At 43.1% G+C, this 24,234-nt stretch overlaps 1 protein-coding gene across 6 annotated transcripts in view; it reads right to left on the reverse strand.

Moving 5' to 3' along the window:
- The window catches only part of PRR5L (proline rich 5 like), a 69,153-nt gene extending 51,779 nt beyond the window's left edge, over positions 1-17,374 (reverse strand). The window contains exon 1 of one of the 6 annotated variants that reach the window (XM_081165988.1): positions 17,077-17,374. The gene's annotated coding sequence lies outside the window, so the exon portion shown is untranslated. Of the gene's footprint in view, positions 1-785; positions 870-5,149; positions 5,222-16,400; positions 16,542-16,642; positions 16,894-16,965 lie in introns of those variants that run through there. The other 5 variants (XM_081165987.1, XM_081165990.1, XM_081165989.1 and 2 more) reach the window with 5 other exon arrangements.
- Between the last annotated feature and the right edge of the window lie 6,860 nt (positions 17,375-24,234).

Consider the following 24,234-nt stretch of genomic DNA (forward strand, 5'->3'; position numbering starts at 1 on the left):
AGGCAGGGACTGAGGCTTACTATAAAGATAGAAGACTTCTTGCCGTCCTTGGTAAGGTCCAAATAAACGAACATAAACATTGCCCATTCCTATATATGTTAACTTAGAAGAAAATCCTATCAGGTTTAATGCAGCTAGCTCGAAGGCAGGAATGCACAGGGGTGCTAATAAGATGAAAAAGACCTTTAAGATCCGTTGAGGTACCAAATCAAATTTCACAGAGCCTCACGAATTTTGCCACAGAGACTAGGAATTTCCCCGAGGCTGCTGCAGCAGGAAAATAAGAAATGCTACACATTTTTCTGTATCACATGAACAATTACTTTTAATCTTGATGTTGAACCTCTTTCTCCCTCCTCTCGTTAACAATTTACTGTACTCTTTTTGGTTCCTATGCTTCAGCACGCAGGCAGACGGTGCTAACTAATATTCAATATCACCTGCATTCATAGCAAAGAAACTGACTGCGTTTGATCTTTTGTGTTTGCTTGGAAGCCCAGAGGCAGCCAATTGCGAGAACATATGTAGCTCTAAAGCCACCATCTAAAGAGTCACTGGCTTCACCCATGAAGTATGTTTTGAAGTGTAGCCTCAAATGGCAAACCATTTTCCGAAATTGGAAAAGTTTCAAAAAACTTGTTGAAACATAGGAACAGGCAATGCTATTAAAAGCAGGGAGCAAGGAAGAGGTCAAAAGTCCCATCAGGAATGCAGAAGCCCTTTGGGCATTCTCATAGATGGGCTCTGGGTTATACTTCTAATGGCTGCCCAAGGATATAAAATACCTGAACTTCCAAAGCATCCAATTCTCGTTCAGCTCTAACACACACAGGTTTCCTGAAACTGCTGACATTGAAGCCAGCAAACCATCCTGAAACACAGATGATGAATAACACTGTAGGAATGGTAAATCTATAACAGCCTTACAAATAATGGTTCAAATATGGCTGGCCAAGGAACAGTTCCAGAAGCATTTTTCCTCCATACCTAGCTTTAGTGGCTTCTGGACTTTGTCAGCTGGATATGTATTGAAACTTCATTAATTTTGTTATTTCTAACATTAAATAGATTCTGCTTCCTAGCCACCTGCAGGTGATTCTTACTTGCCCTGGGCAAGTGCCCGTTTACAAACCTGGTATAAATTAAAGTGTTTAGATTTCTATTTGTGGATTGCCATTCCACACAAAAAGGCAAGTGCCTGAAATATTTTAGATATTTTGGAGGAGGTTTTCAAAAGTATCAATCCAAGAAAGATCAATCAAACTCTCTGGGTTTTAAAAATATCATGAAGTTCCTTCCCACCCATTTATAACAGGCAACAGAGAAAGAATCGGCATGGAATCTATGCTGCTGCTCCTTCCTGCCCTTTCAAATAAAGTAAATCTTTAACTAGGTTTGTGATTAGTGAAATCTTTGATATGGGTTCCACTGATAAGGTCCCGACTCAAGACAACATGTTCATTTCCTAAACATATGAGTGTGTGTTTTGACTTTATTGTATCCAGCAGAAAGAAGCAACTTTAATATTTTCATTATTAGCATGTTCTATACAAAAGCATTTATGTGCACCCAAGTATACTTGGAACTTGTATATTTATAAAGCACATATATGCTCACTGATTTTCAGACACTGAAGACCTACTACCTATTTTGGAAGCTGTTTGGTTGACTGTTCTCTAAGTATTTGGACACCTCACATCTTTAGACCCAGCCAATATAGCCAACTATCGCCCAGTCTCAAATCTTCCATTCTGGGGCAAGGTGATTGAGCGGGTGGTTGCTGAACGACTCCAAGCACGCGCGGAGGATGCTGACCATTTGGATCCCTTCCAATCGGGATTCAGGCCTCACCATGGGACTGAAACTGCCTTGGTCACGCTGGTCGATGATCTCCAGCAGGCTAGGGACAAAGGTGAGAGCTGTTTCCTAGTTCTGCTGGATCTCTCAGTGGCCTTTGACACCATCGACCATAACATCCTTCTGGACCATCTAGAGGGGCTGGGAGCTGGGGTCACTGTTATACGGTGGTTCCGCTCCTTTCTCCTGGGCCATGTCCAGAAAGTGGTGTTACGGGATGAGTGTTCAGACCCCTGGGCTCTCACTTGTGGGGTGCCTCAGGGTTCCGTCCTCTCCCCCATACTTTTTAATATCTATATGAAGCCGCTGGGAGAGATCATCAGGGGGTTTGGGCTGGGTGTTCATCAGTATGCAGATGATACCCAGCTCTACCTCTCCTTTAAATCAGAACCAGTGAAGGCGGTGAATGTCCTGTGTGAGTGCCTGGAGGTGGTTGGAGGATGGATGGCAGCTAACAGATTGAGGTTGAATCCTGACAAGACAGAAGTACTGTTTTGGGGGGACAAGGTGTGGGTGGGTGTGGGAGACTCCCTGGTCCTGAATGGGGTAACTATGCCCCTGACAGACCAGGTGCACAGCCTGGGAGTCATTTTGGACTCACAGCTGTCCATGGAGGCACAGGTTAATCCTGTTGACTGTCTGGCCAGAGTGGTGCATGTTCTGGTTATCTCCTGCTTGGACTACTGCAATGCGCTCTACGTGGGGCTACCTTTGAAGGTGACCCGGAAACTGCAATTAATCCAGAATGCGGCAGCTAGACTGATGACTGGGAGTGGCACCGGGGCACATAACATAGGTCCTGAGAGATCTGCATTGGCTCCCAGTATGTTTCCGAGCACAATTCAAAGTGTTGGTGATGACCTTTAAAGCCCTAAATGGCCTCGGTCCTGTATACCTGAAGGAGTCTCTCCACCCCCATCATTCAGCCCAGACACTGAGATCCAGCGCCGAGGGCCTTCTGGCGGTTCCCTCTATCCAAGAAGAGAGGTTACAGGGAACCAGACAGAGAGCCTTCTTGGTAGTGGCGCCCGTCCTGTGGAATGCCCTCCCATCAGATGTCAAGGAAATAAGCAGCTATCTTATTTTTAAAAGACATCCGAAGGCAGCCCTGTTTAGGGAAGTTTTTAATATTTAACGCTGTATTGTTTTTAACACTCAATTGGGAGCCGCCCAGAGTGGCTGGGGAAACTCAGCCAGATGGGCGGGGTATAATAAATAATAATAATAATAATAATAATAATAATAATAATAATAATAATAATTATTATTATTATTATTATTATTATTATTATTATTATTATTATTATTATTATTATTATTATTTCTGGTGAGTGCATTTTGAAACTGTTGCTAAACGATCTTTAAAAGTACAACCCACAGAGAATTTTGGCTATCCAGCCTGGATATTACCAGTGCACAAGTCACTAAGAGCAGATCTACTTTTCAAGACAAGCTTGCAGTTGCTGGTGCACTGGATTAAGCTGGAAAAGGGTACTCCTAACCGTAGGCATCACTTGGACAGACAATGGTTTTCAAACTATGCAATTGGCTCTTCAAGCGGCATAAAACCAAAGTAAGTTGGCCACTTCCACCTGAATCAGCAGCTAATAGCACCTCCCCTTTCTCTGAATTGACTGTGCTTATCCTCATCCAGACCAGAGTTACAAAACATTCCTGGTTAGAGATTGCACTGGGATGCAAACAAACGGTGCTACGTGGGTCAATCTGAGTGGCAAACTGGGACACAAAGGACAGCTTGCCGCAAGGAGGTTCATGATGAAAAGTAGCCCTGAACTAGTAACCAGCACCAGAAACTGTGGCACCGAATCTCCTAAGGAAATTGCTACATGAAGAAATTTATTTTGCTTTGTCCCAAACCTGTCACTAAGTTTCACTAGATGTTCTAGCATGTTGCCATAGCCCAAAATAAGTCAACGTCTGTTGCTGCACGATATTTTGAAATGGCATGTAAAATAAGAAACATGCAGCAACTCTAGGCAATCCACAAACGTGTCCACAAATTGCAACTTTTGAAGGACTATACACAGCTCTTTCTACTTCATATATGCACGCTATAAATAGGAAGGGTGATCTATATGTAGCAGGGACACTGGAAATCTAAAAGTTATTTTAAATTTTAAGCTGGCTTGTTACATCCTTTGCTTAGTTTATATTCCAGACATGTCTTGGTAAGGCTGAAAAGCATTTCAGATATGTTTAAAATCTGGTTGTAGGGAGAAAAAGAAATGCTATTCTATTCTCACACGCAATCTGATTGAATCCTATTTTCTAGTGCTTTTGTATTACCACAGCTATGATATTCAAATAAACATTTGCCATTTGATTAGTAAGAATGCATCAGCCAGTGAATTTAAACATTGCTTCTATCTGAACACATTAACGTATTTCCTAATGAAAATATGATGGAATCTCATAAGGTGCATGGTATGTAAACATGAGCCTTATTAAAAACATGACTGGAAAATACATTTGGAGAAGCAACTGCATATGCAAGTCTAGAGAAATCTATTCTTCTAATTTTCTGCCAAGATGTCCTGATCTGCTTGTTCTGAATTTGCTTTTATAATTTTACATTTTATTTTTCCAATCTCTTCCAAAACTTGTTAGCCCAAGTGAGCTGAGTGGAGCAGCAGTAGTACAAACTACAAGAATTAACAGTCCAGAGTTAAAGCATACATACCCTTAAGTAAATCCCCTTTTTTCAGTGGAGTTTGCTCTCTAGAAAGCGCACTTAAGACAGCCAAAATAGTTATTGGATATTAAATTTACGATTATTATGAGATGATAATTAAAAACTCTGTGGTATTATTAGAACACTATCACTGTCTTCTCTAAAGCTGCACTGGTTCTCTTTGAAAAGTGTGTACTCTTCCATAAACTTCAAAAGACTGGTTTAGTACCAAAAGTCATATGCAAAAACTGAATTCTTTTCTTAAAATGTAACACATTTACAATGGTTACAGCTGAATTGCTAACCCCACTTACCTGGGAGTAAGCCTCATTTAATTAAATGAGACTTATTTCTGAGAATGTGGTTATGACGGCAGCCTAAACTACTGCTTTATTTTTATTTTATTCTTAAAAGGAAAAGAAAAGTCAGGTGCAAGAAAGTTCTTGGTAATTTATCATTCCTGATAATGCTGCATATTAGCTAAAGGGTTGAGCCATTCAAAAGAGATTCAGATTAAAAGCACACACAAAAATCCCATAAACCAAAACACCTTTTGTTCCTAACACACTCTGATAAAACCTGCTAATGCTGGTCCCTTACCTTTGGGTCCTGCCAAAGAGCAAAACTTCTGCCTCTCAAGGAATCAGAACAAGAACTGTGGCAGCACACAAGAACTGCAAGCAAGACAGGACAGAAGTAGGACACCCCTGTCCACAGCTCCTCCCCTCACTTGTCACTATAGGCAGAGTGCCAGCTGGCAGCCAAGAGGAGAAGAAGGTTAAGACTGGCTGGACTTCAAGACAAGAAGAATGCTGGCACAGCCAGCCAAGATAAGCTCTGCATTCTGTGACCTGGATGAGACACAGTCAAACAACCAACAATAAGAATGTGAAAAGGCTCAGGTTAGAAGCGACAAGGGCCAGGAAAGGTTGCAGACCAAAGTGTCATTGTTGGAAAAACAACAACAGGATTTATTAACAGTTGGAAAAATTCAACAGGTGAAGCATTCCCATGCTACAAATGGCTTCACCTGTTGAATGTCCTCTTGGGTACCTGTTAAAAGATGTGTGAGCTCTATTACTAAAACAAGACATGCCAGTCATAGGCAGAGCTCACTACTGCTGCTCTATCATGTACTTACTTGGGAGGAACTGTGTAGAAAATCCTTGACACTCTTTCTTTCTTTCTTTCTTTCTTTCTTTCTTTCTTTCTTTCTGACCAATACTGGGGAGCAAGTATTATCTGAGATCTTGGGCTTCTGATACAGCTTCATTCATTATTACTACTGCTAATATAGTGGTTTGTTTTGCTGCAGGTGGTTTATGTTTGTTTCATTGTGCTATGGGCAAGTGTGTTTTATTAATAGCAGTATGGGCTACAGTATTTTATTTGTTGTTTCATTATTTAATTATACGGATGTCATCTTGGCTGCTCATTTAGATCAGAAAAGCAGCACAAAAGTGCAAATGAATAGCCTCATAAAACCAATAGGAGCCACACCTCTGCGTCATCAGCAGTTATACAAAAGGCAATGATTAAAACATTATGCAACAATGCTTCGTTTGATACGGAAGAGGACCAGCATGACACAAAACAACAGCACTGAATCAAGCGAGCGTACATCAGTCCGTGGCAATAGCTAAATCTATTGCCTTATCCATCTTAAAGCATTCTCCATCAGACTGAACTAATTCTCACTGATCTCAACGGAATGATAAACTCAGCAAAACACACTGTCAGCCGTACACATAATTGGGCACTAGCATACAAAGGGCCCATCACATTTCATTGACATCCACCAAGTTTTACTTTAAGTAGCTCGGCCCAAACTAAGCCAAGATACAAATAGGAAGTTGATACAAAATGAAACCAGAAGGAAAGATTCTGCCACCTTCAGATAGTCTGATTTCAGTCCTGAGCACATTTACTGGAAAGTCAGTCCCATTTATTGCTGTGGAATCCCCTTCCAAGTAAACATCCTTAGGGTTCATACTCTTCCGTGTATTTTAAACATTCCCTAAAGACAATATTCATCAAAGTGAGAGGCAAGTGTCCATAGGGAGACACACAGAAAATTCCTGGAGGAGGCAGGAACTCTTGGCCAATGCCTCACTGTAACAGGCATCAAATGGACCATGATGTGAGTTAGTCATGATGCAAGATTAGAGCCCTGTGGCAGCAGCTTCCTGACACCTTCCTTTTCCTTCCACATCCTCATTAGGCGAAATTCGGGATTCTTGATCACAAACCACATTTGTAATAGTAACACCTTCAGCTGTTTTGCCATTTGATCATTAACATTTATCCATTGCTTTTTACAAAACATCTCACCAAATATTAAAGCATAGAACCAAAATGGGGAAGAGCCACAGCTCAGTGGCAGAGAATCTGCTTTGCATGCAGCAAGTCCCAGGTTCAATCCTTGCCCAAAATTTTGGGACAGCCACTACCAGCCAGTATGGGCAATCCTGGGCTAAATGGGCCTGACTCCATGTAAGGCAGTTTCCTATATTTCTGTGTTCTTCAGCCTTCAGATGTTGCTGTAATATTATTATTATTATTATTATTTTAATCCAACACTTTTTAATAAATGTCTCGAAGTGACATATTGAATACAGAATTTAGCATTTAAAAGCCAAAATAAAAGTGGTTTTAAACTGTTCATTTAAAAGATAAATGCTAAAACATCAACAGAAACACCTTTCTAATGGTTATTTAGATCACATCTAGATAAGGTAAAGGTAAAGGGACCCCTGACCATTAGGTCCAGTCGTGACTGACTCTGGGGTTGCGCGCTCATCTCGCTCTATAGGCCAAGGGAGCCAGCGTTTGTCCGCAGACAGCTTCCGGGTCATGTGGCCAGCCTGACCAAGCTGCTTCTGGCAAACCAGAGGGGCACACGGAAACGCCGTTTACCTTCCCACCGGAGCAGTACCTATTTATCTACTTACACTTTGACATGCTTTCAAACTGCTAGGTTGGCAGGAGCAGGGACTGAACAACAGGAGCTCACCCCGTCGCGGGGAATCAAACCGCCAACCTTCAGATCAGCAAGCCCTAGGCTCTGTGGTTTAACCCACAGCACCACCCGCATCCCCCCATCTAGATGCACCACCACAATAAGCAGTATCAAGCACAAGGAGTCCTCAGGATCCTTCCCACAGGGCAGGGCAGATGGCAGTAGATAACCCTCTAAGACAGTGTTCCTCAAACTTGGGTCTCCAGCTGTTGTTGGATGACAAATCCATAGCTAGTAGGTCCAGGGGTGAGGGGTAATGGGAGTTGTAGTCGCAACAGTTGTAGTCTCAACCCAAGTTTGAGAAACACTACTCTAAGAAGAAGTCATATTATTCACTCACCTGCCCTTCTTGCTGTCCTAGGGTCCTTTCCACAAGACACTTGGTGGTAGCTGGCCCTGTCGGGGTTGGGGAGGGAGGGCGATTCAGCCTAAACAAGCTGTTGTGACTTGATCTTTTCTTCTTGCTCTCAGCTGGCTCATCCCACTTAGTAAATGTAACTTCAAAAGGCACTGGGAGAGGGTAGCACTATATGCCATAAAACCACTCATGCCGGCAGCATTTGTCAGAAGCATAGGAGCACAGCACACTGGAAGAGGAGTGAGCCATCTGGTAGAAGGATTCTGCTGTCACAGTTGGATGTAGATATGAACTCCTCTGCATCTATATCCCTGCAGATCTGCATCTGTTAGTTAGCCTACCTATACGCAGCAGCCTCCAGTATCAACTTGCACACATGGAAAGCAGATCTTCATGAGCACTGCATCAGAATCAGTGTGGGTTTGATGTGTACAAATGCTCTTTTATGGGATTCTGTGGGAAGCAAGCCCCTAATGCCTGGCCATGCTAATTCTAGAATACTTCATCTTGGAGACTAGAAGTCTAAGATGTTGGGTGTTTCTTTGATGCTATCACCTCTTTGCTGAAGGTGGCTGATCTGACCTCAATCTGGAAATTCCTGTCAGATATCTACTTTTTATTTTTATGTTATTTATTAAATTTCTATACTGCCCTTCATCCGAGGATCACGGGGCAGTTTACAATATAAAAACACAAAAATACATAATATAGTAACAAACAACAACAATACTGCCCCCCCAGTTGAAAAGGCCATGGGTTGTTTAATTAGCCAAGGAGATGTTTTTAACTGGTGTCTAAAGATATGTAACGAACATAACTTCATTGAGCTAGAGGAAAAGCGAAACATTTTTATTTAAAGTCACCTGCAGATTCATATCAAGTGCCAAGATTAACAAACTGCAAATCTCTGGTCATTCATTTGCTGCAATTCTGGGAGCCATGGGACTTTGTCAAATGGAGTAGGAGAGAGAGAGAGAGAGAGAGAGAGAGAGAGAGAGAGAGAGAGAGAGAGAAGATATCAAGAAATGTTTTGGATGGATGTTACCTCCTGGAGATGTCCCTGCAATATGGATGGCTTATATTAGAAATAGCCTTGTGAATTTAGGGGGAAATGCAATATTCCAAGCACTTAGAAGCCTGTATTAAAGAATGGTTTTAACAAAACCTTGACAGCTAGGAAACTCTGATATAGCCTTATCACTAAATTTTTCACTCAAAATTATTTAATATTAGATACGGAGTTTAAACCTAGTCTAAAAGAAATGCAGATAAGAGAACGTATTTTCTATTTGGAGAGAGAGAAACACACACTATAGGGTCAGCAAAAGAAATTATAGTCTAAGAAAGCAGCAGCAAAATTGTCCCCACAGCTAAAAATACAGAAACCTAACATGAATTTCTGTTTTATCATCCTGGTTTCACTTTGACTCTTTCAGCACTGAAACTAGTTTCAGGAGGCATGTAGAAAAACCAAAATGTTCATAAATTTACATGTTAACATATCTGATGCATGTCTACTTAGAAGCAAGCCCCACAAAATTCAACTGGACTTACTCCCAAGTAAGTCTACCTAGGATTGCAGCTGAATTATGAAATGAGCTGATTTGATACTGAGAGTGGATTGTGATGGATAAATAAATTTCTGGCCACTTAGGGGAAATCTAGTAAAAAGTTTTAAGAAGATACGGGGTGGCTGCTCAACTCATCACCACCTGGAAAGGTTTAGTAACAGAAGCCATTTATTGCAAAAACAACCACCTCTGGTAGAAGGTGGTTGTTTTTTAACAGTTCATCTGTTTTTCCTATTAGAACATATAACATTGTGAATAGCACAACTTCTACTTAGGAGGGTTTTTTTAAACAAACAGTGAAATTAACAGCTCAGTTGGTTAGAGTGTGATGCTGATAATGTCAAGGTTGCAGGTTCGATCCCTGTATGGGACAAATTGCATATTCCTGCATTGCAGAGGGTTGAACTAAATGATCCTCGTGGTCCCTTCCAACTCTACAATATGACTTCTATGATATCACTACCAACAGCAATAAGGAATTTATTCCTCTCAGCACTATTATCACACAAAGCCATTCCAAACAAATATACCCCATTTAGAGGGACAGTTGGATACTATGATAAGCTTTTAAGTGTTAAGGTATCTTTATGGGCTGTACATGGCATCATGGTCAGAGCAGTAAGTTTGACCATCCAATTTCAAATGGCTCACAAAACGCATATCTTCTCAATTTTCAAGCAGGCCAGTCATCGGATCTGCCAATGATGAATGGGGCACAGGGTGAGGGGTGGAGACAGCGTAATCTGTTCTTGTGCCTTTAACAGAACTTCCATCTGTCAAAATCAGCAGATAGCGCTTTTCACTGCATGGAATCTAGTGGCACACACACAAACACACCCTAATGTCTGCAGATCAAAACCCTCATTTAAAAGGCAGGGGAACAAGGATAGGATGAAAACCTGGCATGGAGCTGAGGAATACAGAAGTCTCGGCACACGAGCTCATTAGGCTGCTAGCTTACCGTTCCTGTTCCATTAACTGGGGTTCATCAAGTAAACAAGCAAAGCACTGGGCTGTACAGGTCACAGCCCTGTTCTCATCACTAAGTGCTACACTTACCACCTAGAAATTTTCAGAGAAAACAGATCTTGATAGGTGTTGGGTGCAGCAATATTTCTCCTCCTGTTACAGCCATTTTGGGGTTTGATTTTTTAAAAAGAAAAACCTGGTAAATAAGATTTCATTATGATCTGAAATGATATGGTGGCGTTCATCAAAGCAATACAGGAAACAGATTAGAAGACGTGTTCTCAGATGCTGGAGCACTGTTAAGATGAAAGAACAACGGCAAGAACTTCTAATTAAACTCTAGAAAACAGACATATCTGCCTCCTGAGGCGCAAGGGCTGTGTATCACAGGCATGGCATCAAGCTTCCCAACCTCTTCAGAACAGGAGTGGTTGAAAAACTCATTCTTTACAAATGCCAATACCAACTGACTTATCCTCACCACCTGATCTAATGTACAGCTCTGAATGCACTTAGAATCAAGGAATTGTAGCACCAGGGACATTAGTCCAACACCCTGCAGTGCAGGAATCTTTTGACCAACGTGGGACTCAAACCCACAACCCTAAAGTTAAGAGTCTCGTGGCCTACAGAGAGACAGAGAGTCGCTGGTACTTCCCAAAATGTTGTGACGCAGGTCTTAATCAGAAACGTTTCCAAATGCCTATTTTATGAAAGATGCATATTCAAATACAAATGTTCGTGCTGATGTTTTAAAAATGCAGATTAATACAGAGACTAGACAGAACAGACTTGTGAACACATGAAGAAACTGTCAGACTAAAAGAAGATTGATCCAATGATCCCTGCTTAAGGACCAATCTCAAAATAGTTGGGAGCACATATTCCCTTTGCTAGTAAATTCAACACTTTTCTAGCAGGTGACAGCAGGGGGGATGCATACCTTTTAGCCGCAGCTGTTGGTACTAGGGAAAAAGTTTACACAAGCTCAAAGACTCACTGCAGTGTAGCAAGAGCACATATCTTGCATCTGAACTGTATTCTGCGTACTGTATCCTGAAACCTAAGATTGTTTGACTGGTTTACTGGTCAGTTGGAAGTTTTGTAAACTGACTGCTACCTGCAAATAAGCCCAACTGAGCTTACTGTGGTTTACTCACAAGTTTACATGCATATGACTACACTGTTAGGCATGCCCAAGATCATTGTTTTCAGTGGCTAAGTCTGCATGAGATCAGGCTACTGATGCCAGTAACAGTCCCCTAGAGCCCTCCTGCGTATTAGTCAGCATAGGAAAGTGGATAAATACTTTCCCCAGCCCCATAATACTAAATTTAATTAGGTCACATTTCCTCTGTCTTGAAATGGCAGAAGCTATGTACAGCAGACTGCACAGAGCTAATGAGAAAATTATGCACAAAACATCTTGCACTACAGCGGCATCCTAGGCTCAGCTGACCAGCTTGTTAGTCACAATTCTGTCACTGTCAGAACCATTCTGAGGTAACTTTTAACTTCTTCTTGAACAAAATGCCTATCCGGTCTCGATGTAGAATAGGCTCAGTCTTTCCAAACTCTTTGGAGAATCCTCAAAAGGATCTGGCAAGTTCAACGGAAGCTAGAAAAGGCGTTTTCTGTCAACCTCTACCATCTTCAAATATCTGAAGGGTTGTCAGATGGAGAAAGTGTGTTTCCTGCTGCTCCAGGATGAATGGTATCAATGGAATAAGATCACAGGAAAGGAGATTCGGACTAAACATAAGGAAGAACTTTCTGACACACCTTCGTCGGAGGTTTTTAAACAGAAATTGAATGGTAATCTGTCAAAGATTACTTAGCTGTGATTCCTACAATGCATGCAGTTGGGCCAGATACTGCAACTCTTGGGGGTCGCTTCCCACTCTACAGTTCTACCACCCCCTGTCTTCACTTAGGCCTTCCCCCCCTTTTCCTAATTTTACCTGGATAGAAAGGAATATGGGAACAAATAATGGCAGTGCTGGAACAGCCAGACCCAGTCACATACAAAATTTTGATCAGCTCATAATTGGCTCAGCTTTTCCGGGCTAGGGTTAGTTTACTTCCGCACCAGCTTTTTATGAAGTTTGCCACAATCCCTACATTTTTACCTTCCCAAGCAAGACTAGGTCAGCCTAACTTCAGTATTTGAAACCATCCAATCACATTGTTTACACATCTCTTTAAACTAGTTTTTATAGGTGACTGCAAGTCTTTAAAATGCAGTCAAATGTTCACAAATCAACAATACATTTGATAATTAAATACTACATTTCCAAGCAAAGATGCATGTTCTGGAACCTCAACAAATTTTGGTGACACAGTTGGGGGAAGTAGAAATAGGGTTGCCGTATTCCCAAAAGTAAAAATCCAGACAAAGTTGTTGAGCTTTTGGGAGGGGGATTTTTAAAGCATTAAAAATTAGTAATAATCGCCCTACTATGGCAGCCCTAGTAGAAAGTAGATATGCCCACTGCCATTCCTCACAGTTAATTTTAAGATGACAATCTTTAAACAATGTGATTAAAACTCTGATTACTAAGAAATTGTGTGTTAAATTGTTGATTGACAACATTTTTACATTCCCAAGCAGGACTAGGTCAGCCTGTGACATCAGAATCTTGAAGGAGCTGCCAAAATGTAGGCAACACAGATCTCGCTTCGTTGCCCCTGAAACGTTAAGCAACTAGTGTGCTGGAAATGTTTGTTGCAAAGTGCTAGCTAAGTAACAAAATAGAAAAATGGGTCATCTCATGTGCAGTTCAACCAGATACGGTGCTTCATTCTACACAACTATTACTGAAAAAGTTAACGGTTTGGTAATATGCTGATTTGCAACGTCATAATCAATTGATTTAGTCACTCAATCATTTTTTAAAAAAAATCTTCAATAAGGTGGTGAATGTTTTAGTTGATTCATAGGACAATTTCATTCAACAGTTATATGGTAGGTTGACCTTTTCTGATTTGATAACCTAGTTTGTCCAAATTACAGATCTCTCATCTGCTTGTTCAGTCCTCATTCTGACACCCATCAAGGGCACATTAGTAAGAGGGCTTAATCTACCAAGAACATCCCAAAATATATTGCCAAGGTCCTTCATCACCACACTGCTGGTGGATGTGGAACATGGATAAGAAACTGGATCCAGCCAGTGGGCCACATGTTGACCATGACATCAGTTGAAGCATTTCCCTTTGCCTGTGTGGTATGAAAGCAAACCACAAAGGCAAAGCATTGGCAGGTGCTGATTATCAGTTGACAGCAGAGATGGTATCTTTATCTGCCCTCACATCTGACATCTTACACAACATCAGGTATAGGGCACAGGAAAATGGCTTGGGGAAAATGGCTTTGTGGGTCAAAACAGGCTTTCTCAGCCTGATTATGCACTTTCCCAATACAGTGGTACCTCAGGTTACATACGCTTCAGGTTACATACGCTTCAGGTTACATACGCTTCAGGTTACATACGCTTCAGGTTACAGACTCCACTAACCCAGATATAGTACCTCGGGTTAAGAACTTTGCTTCAGGATGAGAACAGAAATCATGCTCCGGTGGTGTAGCAGCAGCAGGAGGCCCCATTAGCTAAAGTGGTGCTTCAGGTTAAGAACAGTTTCAGGTTAAGAACGCACCTCCGGAACGAATTAAGTACTTAACCTGAGGTACATCAGATTCTCACAATACACTGTACATCAGATTCTCACAATACACATCCACCAACAAACAACCACTGGACATGGAGGTGGGTGGTTTACACACCTTCCACCCAAAATGCAGTGCAACAGTTATACCAGAGAACCAAAAGGTGTGTCAAGTTTTCAGCTGGCCACTGTTGTTGTGCCTTTGAAATGCAACACCTTAGAAGGCAATTACGCCCAACTCTGCTCAGAAACCAAAGCCAATTTTTCTCCCTCCCACTCTTATTTTTGTCTTTGTATCAGAAAGGCACCCAGCCAATTTGGTTGCCAACAAATATTGCCACAGACATTTCTGACATCACGGTCTTTCCAACGAGTGGCTCCTGTCCACATTTGTTAATTGTCTTACTTTAAATGTTGTGAGGATCCTATGCCCTTTTGAAATGTGTTTTTTGGGGAGTGGGGGTTATTAGGTTGTTGTTTTTATTTTGATTATTTATTTTGTGGTTTTATATTTTGATTTTATTCTGTGAACTGCCCTGAGATCTCCAGGTATAGGGTGGTATATAAATTCAATAAATACCGGTAACAACAACAACAGCCACCAACAACTCCATGCAGCAAAAACCTCTGTTTTCTCATTCCTACACATCAAGCTGCTGTTAAAAGACAGATCAGGCTACTTCCACACACACACATACACACCGCTTGGTTGGCAGTCCTATTGTCTACTTACACACACACACACGCGCACACACACACACACACACACACACACACACACCACTTGTATATGGTTGGCAGTCATATTGTCTAATGATGCCATCTGACAACTCTAGCCACTTCGGGGTTCTTTAAAGGTAAAGGGTAAAGGGACCCCTGACTATTAGGTCCAGTCGTGACCAACTCTGGAGTTGCGGCGCTCATCTCACTTTATTGGCCAAGGGAGCCGGCATACAGCTTCTGGGTCATGTGGCCAGCATGACTAAGCCGCTTCTGGCAAACCAGAGCAGCGCACGGAAACGCCGTTTACCTTCCCGCCGGAGCAGTACCTATTTATCTACTTGCACTTCGTGCTTTCGAACTGCTAGGTGGGCAGGAGCAGGGACCGAACAACGAGAGCTCACCCCGCCGCAGGAATTCGAACTGCCGACCTTCTGATCGGCAAGTCCTAGGCTCTGTGGTTTAACCCACAGCGCCACCTGCATCCCTTCGGGGTTCTTTCCTTGCACCTAATTTGGTGTACCCATCTTTGATAGTCATTCCACCTGTTCCAACTTGCAAAAGCATATCAGGAGTTTTGAACCCATGTGTCCCCTTCTCCCAACTGACATGGCTATAAGTGATAACCGATAAAGAAATCTGGGTTTGCAGGCTGCACAGTTGGCTTTGATCAAGGTGCACAGAAGGTGACCCCCCAAAAAAGACAGCACACACAAACACTTCACAGAAGGCCAAGATGTGTCTCAGTTTTGCACAGAAACCTATAGCAAAGAGCACAAAGGGTTTCTACTTGGATTTATGCCAAAATGGTACAGCTCAACTCTCCACTGCCTTCCCCATTACATAACCTGTTGCTATTCATGTACACACAATGTAAGCCCTAGAGAGGTGCCGTGCCGGGGAATGTGACTCGCTACCGGCTGAACAAAATTGAAACCTTCCACACCACAAAATAGCAGAGCTGTCTATAAATACGACCCACAGTTGTTGCTAACAAACAAAAAGCCATGGGAGAGAAGCTGAAACTTCAGCACAAGTTTAGTCATTTAGAGAGTTGCGCCGGGGCGCGGTGGGTAACCACTCAGTGTTGTGATACTCTTCCCCTTCTAAGCCTGTTGAAACTGTAACAGCCACAGAATCTGCATAAAAAAAAGATTTGTATGTCTTTCAGCCCCAAGCAAAGATGCAACTCTTGCAAACGATGGGGAGTTCTCAACAAGCAAAGGAAGAAATTAAAAGGACCAGGAGAAGATCCATCATGGATCGTACTTACTGCAAAAGGAGAAGAGGGTTCATTAAAAAAATAAATAAATAAATATAGATGTATATGGTTCTGCTAGGGGATAAAACCCTCCAATTATCATCCTCTCCCGAGCAGTGAGATCCCCCTCTAGGCGATTCATTAGTTAACAATAAAACGTTCCACTTTTCATTCACCAAATCACCAGCCAGCCCAGCGAATTCTCAGGCGATTGAGAGAAGAATTTATTTCTTTTTTAATAAATAAAAGTGAAGGAGGGAGGGAGCCCGCCAGGCGCCTTTACTCACTGAAAAGTCTGCAGTCTGGGCGCAGCCGGTTATGCTTTCTAATTAAAGTCATTTAGCAAAAAAAAGGGGGGAGAGAAAAAAAGGGGGAGAAAATCATCTCCCCGCGGTCCCCACCCACTCTGGGGTTTCGGGATTCAGTAGCTCCCGAGGGAAGAAGAAAAATAGAGACTGAGAACCGGAGGCGTGCTTGTCGGAGGCGAAGGCGGACACTTCTCGAAGACGCTTTGAATAAATAAACCCACCTACAAATTCCGCGTTGCCGCGTTTAAGGCTGGAATCTTAAACCCACTTCGAAAGGGAGGAGGCGGGATTCCTTCCCAGCAAAGAGGGCATAACTTCCGTGTAAGGGACAGTGGGATCGGGATCTGGCGCACATTTACTCCAGAGTAATTCCCTCTTCCTTCCGAGGAAACCTGCCTTGGCTCGGAGCGCACAAAGGAGAAGCTGCCCCTGCGTTTTGTTTTGACGGCGAAGCCAACGTGCGCGTCGCTCCCGCCTCCCGCCACAAGAAGCTTCTACCTACAAAGGGATGGGTGGGGGAAGGGAGTCGCTCGCTCTCTCCTACCAGATCAGGCATTGCGGAACACATCGATCTCCTCTCCTTTTATTTTGGGGGCAAATAGCTGCCCGCGATCAGTGTACCCCAGCCGAAAGAGCGCGCGTGGAAAGCGGCTACCTTGCAATTATCTCCTCGCCAACAAGACGCGCGCTGACAACTTGATGGAGAATCAATCCGTTGCTGTGGAGACGCGGCGGCTCCGGTCTCGCTCAACGCCCCCCCCCTCCCCCCAAAAAAACTCCTCCCAACTCCCTTTCAACTTCAGGGGAAGTTGCTGCCATCCCGTTTCTGTCCCATCCCCTTTACATTTCGGAACCCGCGGCGGGAGAGAGGGAACTTCCCACTCGCCCCCCTTTAAATGGAACTCGAGCGCCACTTTTGGCGAACTGGGAAATAAGAAATGACTAATGGAGCTGTAATAGCTGGATGGTGGAAGGAAAAAACTTCCTTCTCCCCCACTCATTTTTCTTGCCAGGGCAAGGGTTGTGTTTTTTTCTTGCTCGCTGTGTTTGCTTTAACTCATCGGCCGGGAGCGATTCCCCTTGTTTCCAAAGCTTTAAAACAGCCATAACCCGGTTGGTGTTCGTGAGAGGTTAGCAGTGCTAGCCTATGCAGCGGTCTACTCAGAAGTAAGCCCCCGTGAATTTGATGGGGCTGCCTTATACTCCCAGGTCAGTGGATGCAAGTGGACCAGCAGCGTTATTCCTGCTGCTGATTTCAGTGAGACTGTCAGAGCAAAGATGTGCGTGTTTACCTGGAAGGAAGAATGTGTTCCTTGAATTCCGCCCACGCTTAGGCTCCTTCCCACAGGTGTAGAGAAATGCAGTCTCAGGTAAAGAGTCAGGTATTCTAGGACATCCCGATGGTGCAACTATAGATCGCTTCCAAGTATTGCTTATTATGTCTTAAATTTCCACACCACCCTTCATCACAGGGCGGTTTGCAATATAAAAACACAAAAAACATAGCATAACCAACATAACAGTAACACACACACACACACAGTTTAAGAGGCCATGGATTTTTCAATCAGCCAAAGGCCCAGGAGAAGAGGAATGATTTTGCCTGGTACTTAAATATATGTAGTGAAGGTGCCAGGCAAACCTCCCTGGGGAGAGCATTCCACAAACAGGAAGCCACCACAGAAAAGGCATATTCTAGTGGCGGGTGGCGCTGTGGGTTAAACCACAGAGCCTAGGACTTGCTGATCAGAAGGTCAGCGATTTGAATCACCACCACAGAGTGAGCTCCCGTTGCTCGATCCCTGTTCCTGCCAAGCTAGCAGTTCGAAAGCACCTCAAAGTGCAAGGGAAGGTAAACAGCGTATCCATGCGCTGCTCTGGTTCACCAGAAGCGGCTTAGTCATGCTGGCCACATGGCCCGGAAGCTGTACGCCGGCTCCCTCACCAATAAAGCGAGATGAGCACCACAACCCCAGAGTCTGTCACGACTGGACCTAATGGTCAGGGGTCCCTTTACCTTTACCTAGTGGCATCCTCGCATTCAGGCTGCTACTCCCAAGTCAAACTGCAACCTTTAGAGATGAACCAAGCTTTTTTTTCTGCCCTAGCAAATGAAAATTTCTGCCTCCTTTGTGTTGTCCATTCACAGAGAAGCATATCAGTAGCAGATTAAACATTATTTTCTCATTTTCTTTTGCAGTGTCTGCCTCAATTTTACAGCAGCTGCTCGTCCTTTTACATGCTTGCTTCTGATGCTTGCCATTCTTGAAGAGGGCAAAAACTCAAAAGCAAACTTAAAAGCAACAAACACATGTGCTTCCAGCTGTGTGTGTGTTGTTTTTTAAACTTGGTTTCACATCAACAAGGCTCCAACAGAGATGGCTCCAGTGAAATGGAATTGAGCACATTTAAGGTTCCAGGATTCTGCACTGCCTTTGCAGGTTGCAGAAAGGCACCTGCTCTGTCAGAAACTGATTGGTGGCACCTGCTTTCCTTGGGTGCCCTTTCTTTGGGTTGGCCTGCAGTAGCTGGGCAGGAAAGCAAAAGCAAAGACAGAGATCTATTTGCTTTCTTTTGGGGCTAGACTGGGCAGGTGAAAATCTGCACTGTGGGGGGTTAATTGAAGAAACATCATTTGATGAGATCTGGGTAATGGATGTAGAACAATATATTAAATGAGAGGCAGGTGAGTCAAGACCTGAATACATTTTAAAGGCCAGTTCTGTGATTCAAAGGGTTTTTGGTGAAATGGGTAATTTGCAAGAGTAAATATATGGGTTGAAGAATTGGTTTGGTGTTTTGAGGCTCATTACGCACCTCTGCCCAAAACTGTATTTTTGGTCTTAAGTAAGCAAGTTCCTCCCATCCCATTTCTAACAGTGACATAGCTGTCAACGTTTCCCTTTTTTAAAGGGAAATTCCCTTATTTCGAATAGGATTCCTCGCAAGAAAAGAGAAAAGTTGACCACTATGAACAGTGATCAGCCAAATGTTTCTCAGAAAACAACAGTATAGTATTCTCCAGTGATTTGTTCCCAGTACAGTGGTACCTCAGGTTACATACGCTTCAGGTTACATACACTTCAGGTTACAGACTCCGCTAACCCAGAAATAGTACCTCAGGTTAAGAACTTTGCTTCAGGATGAGAACAGAAATCATGCAGAAGCGGCGCAGCAGCAGCAGCGGCAGCGGGAGGCCCCATTAGCTGAAGTGGTGCTTCAGGTTAAGAATAGTTTCAGGTTAAGAACGGACCTCCGGAATGAATTAAGTACATAACCAGAGGTACCACTGTATCTGGTATTAAGAGAAAGAGATTAATACAGGTGTATGCACTCTAATCTTTGAGTGATATGATATTCCAGGGGTTCCTGGCACTTGATCAGGGATAGTGTTTCCTTTTGGAAATGAGGCACAGCAGAGACTGTGGTTTATTTATGATATATGGTATGATATATCACACACACACACACACACACACAACCTGAGCCTGCAATGGAAGAGTTCGCAGGAGAACAACCCCAAAAGGGTCTTTGTTCCCCCATGGCCACAGCCTTTGATTCAAACAGAAATCAACCACTGTTCTGCCTTTCCAGCCTGAAGCTTTCCTTCCAACTTTTAGAAACCCTAATCTGTCCTGATTGCCCAACGCCAGGAACACATACTCTAGATTCTCTCCCACAACTGGACAGAGAGCCTGGAGATAGAGAGAATCTCTATAGACCACAGCAACGCCCCCTCCCCAACCTTTGAGTCTGGCCTGATGCTGCACTGAGTACCCAGGTGGGCACAACTCCACCCCACTGTTCACCCACCCAGGTTTCAGTAATACATGCCAGATCAGCCAGATGAGGGAGATTTTATTCTGGACCAACCTGGCATTCAACAGCAGCAGTCGCAAACCCAAGGGCTGGCTGATATGGAACAATCATAGAGTTGGAAGGGACCACAAGGATCATCTAGTCCAACCCCCAATATGACAACCACAGTTCCCCAGGTTGGATGAGGGGCTGGCACACTGCACAGTCACTAACTGCCTATGCCGTGTGCCACTTATCTGGCCTGCCCCTCCTCCCATGCCCTATGTCCCCCTATCCAGAACCATTGTACAGTAACTGGGTTTCCCCCACTCCTCTCCTCCCAGGCACATCCCACAAAATGCCATTACAACTCAGTTAAAGACAGTTAAAACACACACCCCAAAAAATGTTTTTAAGGATATAAAAAACAATTTAAAAGCAATTTAAAAGAAGAAGCCCTCTCTGCTGGGCAGCAGCAGCAGTCCTTAGAAAACCTGTCAGGCCCCTCCCTGGGCCAGGTGGGTAGAGGCAGGAGCAGGGCCCTCTGGCTCTCAGCAGATCTGTGCAGGGATGCCCAGTTCTTTCATTCTGCTTCTTGCATTTGCTTCATGTTACATAACATAAGAAAATGGATCTAAAGAGGATGAATTGGAAAGGAGTTTAAAAGCGTAAAACATATCTGAAGCCGGAGCAGCACAGACTATTGTATATGTGCGTGCACTTCTTTAGGTTGCAATCCTATCCACATTTATTTGGGTACAAACTCTCTGTGGGATTTACTTGCATAAGACTGAGCTGTGGGTTTATAAATGAAGATTGCTCAGATTATCAGTTTGCACCCTCTCACTCAGTCACATCTCTTGTTGCCCTTAGTTAGCAAAATATGCTGATAGCTATGATTATTTCACTATGGAAATATCAGCAACTGAGACAGACACATAAAAAAAGGATATGGATTTCTGAGTATTAAGAGAGGGTATTCTTTTGCATAATGTAATCCTGCAGGTCTTTGTTACAAACTGCAATAGGCATCTAACCAAAATTCTCTTACCAGAGTACTAGGACTCAGCTATACAGCTGCAAATAAAATGTTTTAAGTGCAATATACAATGTGACACTAGATAGAGATGGTGAGACTTATGGAAAATTCAATGTATTTTTAAAAACGCCTTTTCTTTTTTTAAAAAAAAAATTCAGAAGGGATTTATATGTGTGTAGATTGCACCCTAGTCACCCAAGTTATTGAAAACTTTCCAAGAGCTCAAGAACTAGGTACAACTGTCTGGACTCTGGAATCTTGCTCTCTTCCTCAGAACTAGTTCAAGAGCAGTTGCCACATATGAACTACCGTATTTTTCGCTCTATAAGATGCACCAGACCATAAGACGCACCTAGTTTTTGGAGGAGGGAAACAAGAAAAAAAATATTCTGAATGTCAGAAGCCAGAACAACAAGAGGGATCGCTGCGCAGCGAAAGCAGCGATCCCTCTTGCTGTTCTGGCTTCTGGGATAGCTGCGCAGCCTGCATTCGCTCCAGAAGATGCACATACATTTCCCCTTACAGTTTAGGAGGGAAAAAGTGAGTCTTATAGAGCAAAAGATACAGTAACTGAGAAGTGGGTCATCACCCAACGTAGCTTGCCAAAAACTGCTGATGTAACCACATGCCCTCATGAAGTCATCATCAAAAGAAATTTTAAGCTGAACATTTGAAATACTTTTAGAATACAGTGGATGCTCGGGTTGCGAACATGATCTGTGCAGGAGGCACGTTCACAACCCACAGCGTTCGCAACCTGAAGCGCCACGTCTGCGCACATGTGGGTTGCGATTCGGCACTTCTGCGCATGCGCAAAGCACGATTTCGTGTTTCTGCGCATGTGCGAGTGCTGAAACCCGGAAGTAACCAGTTCCTGTACTTCCAGGTTCGGCACGGTGTGCAACCCAAAAACGCATGACCTGAAGCGTCTGTAACCCGAGGTATGACTGTAGTTCTAGAATTTTCCAGAGGATGAGATGAATGGGACACCCAGGGATGGCCTGTCTATTGGGCAAGTTTGAAGCCATTTGCTTTAAGCAGCAGAGCTTACTGCTTTTCCACCCACCCCCTCCGTTGTGCCACTGCCATCCCCCCAGGGCTTTGCCTGCCCTGCCAACACAGCCCTGTATCCCAGCATTCACACTTCGCATCAACATTTACTGGGGGAAATGCTTGAAAGCAACTTCAGGGGTGGGTTTAATTCTAACACTTATGAAGATGAAATCATACAGTTACTATGTAAAGATCATACAGTCACAAAGAGAAACACATACACCCTTAACTGCTCTTTATCCAGTGGTACACATCTTGGCATTCAGCAAGTCTAAGCAGCTGGCCAGCAAGCCTTGACTCATTTTATAAGAAATAAAGTGTATCTTGGACACAATAGTACTTTTCTTTGTGGATGAGTGTCACCAGTGAATCACCAGAAATGAAACTCTTCTGATTAATACATAAATATCAACCAGGAGAATTTGAATCACAGACTCCTTTATTAAGTCTTGTTCCTGACACAGCTTCCCTTACTCCTCTTTATGATTTACCTTGTATCATTTATTCTTCTCATTTGTACACAGGTCTGAACAGGATAGTTTGACAGTCATCAGATGCTGTGGTATATTTGAGTGTAAAGTGTCTCAACTCGTTGATAATACAGAATTATTTGGAAACCATTAAAATGGTTACATTGAAAACCTACAACTCCTCTGCCTCTTTTTTATTCCTTTTATGAAAGGTTAAATGGAAGACAATGGCATTTGCTTTTCTTGTGCATAGAAGCTTGAGCTGTGATGCCCCATGGAGCCACAATTCTAAGCGCTCTTAAAAACGACAGTTACCATGATCCGTTGGTATGTACGCAGCCTAAGAGCATTGCAGTAGCTTTTCAGGACATTGTTAACCAGAGTATTTAAAGGAGGTAACCCCTATAGGATGTCTTCTTTCCCCACTTGCTTTACCTTTGCTGAAAGATGGCTCATTCTTCCTGATGTTGACACTGTAGCTGCTCTTTCACATGTTGGCTTCCCCGTTTTTGTTTGTTTGTCCTCCTTTCCAAGAGTCCAAGTGCTGGTATAGGTTTCAGCCATCCATGTTGAATTCTAGGAACATCTGAACTGCTGCCTTTCCTGTTAATTGTCAAAACACCCACACCTTCCTTACGATAATATTGTTTGTTTTTCTCCTTCTTCCTCGAGTGTTGAAAAGTTCAGGGCAGCCTATGCAGGGTCAAAGGGAACAAAGCGCCAATGTCTTCAAAAACACTTTTGTAAGAATCTGTTGAATCTCTATTTGCAGGAGTGTCAATCTTACAGACTCAAAGCACAATCAGTGCAAGGCCCAGATCCAACAATCTCTGATCTCCCAACACTCTGTAACATGATAGTTGGTGGTTACTGGACTTGGCAGGGCTGCTAGAGAGTATGGCTGGTGGGGTCACAAAAGTGTGGCCAAGTTGTTCTGATTTCCTCTCCCTTGTGAAGACAACATAGACACTGAAGCATTGCAACTGAGCAAAGACTTGGTACCTAACTAAACTGATATTCTGCATGTATACACTAGGAAAGGTAGGCAAGTTTGGAGACTGTGTCCCTTTCAAAATTTATCTGCTTCAGTAGCTTGATTGTTCCCATTCCCTTAACAGCCTATAACACTTGCTTTTGCAAGCTTCATATAAAATTTAGCAGATTGGAGCCTCAATTTTGAATTTTCTGCCACTCTTGCATAACATAATTTTGGTGGCTGCTCTCTGGTTTTCTTTTTTTACAAGGTGCTCCCCAGAAGTGCTTCGCTCTGAACTTAGCTTCCTGGAGTAAGTCACTGTTACTCCACAACTCTGAGTTCCCATGAGAAAATGATGCCCTTTCACTATTCATGACAGGACTATCCTACCCTTTACAACACAAAGAACACTCACCTACAGCAATTATGCACATAACAAGTGAATAGTTCCTTTGAACTCCCAGGTTTTATTCACTC

Source organism: Podarcis bocagei (assembly GCF_964188305.1).
Source record: "Podarcis bocagei genome assembly, chromosome: 1".
Taxonomy (NCBI): Eukaryota; Metazoa; Chordata; class Lepidosauria; order Squamata; family Lacertidae; genus Podarcis; species Podarcis bocagei.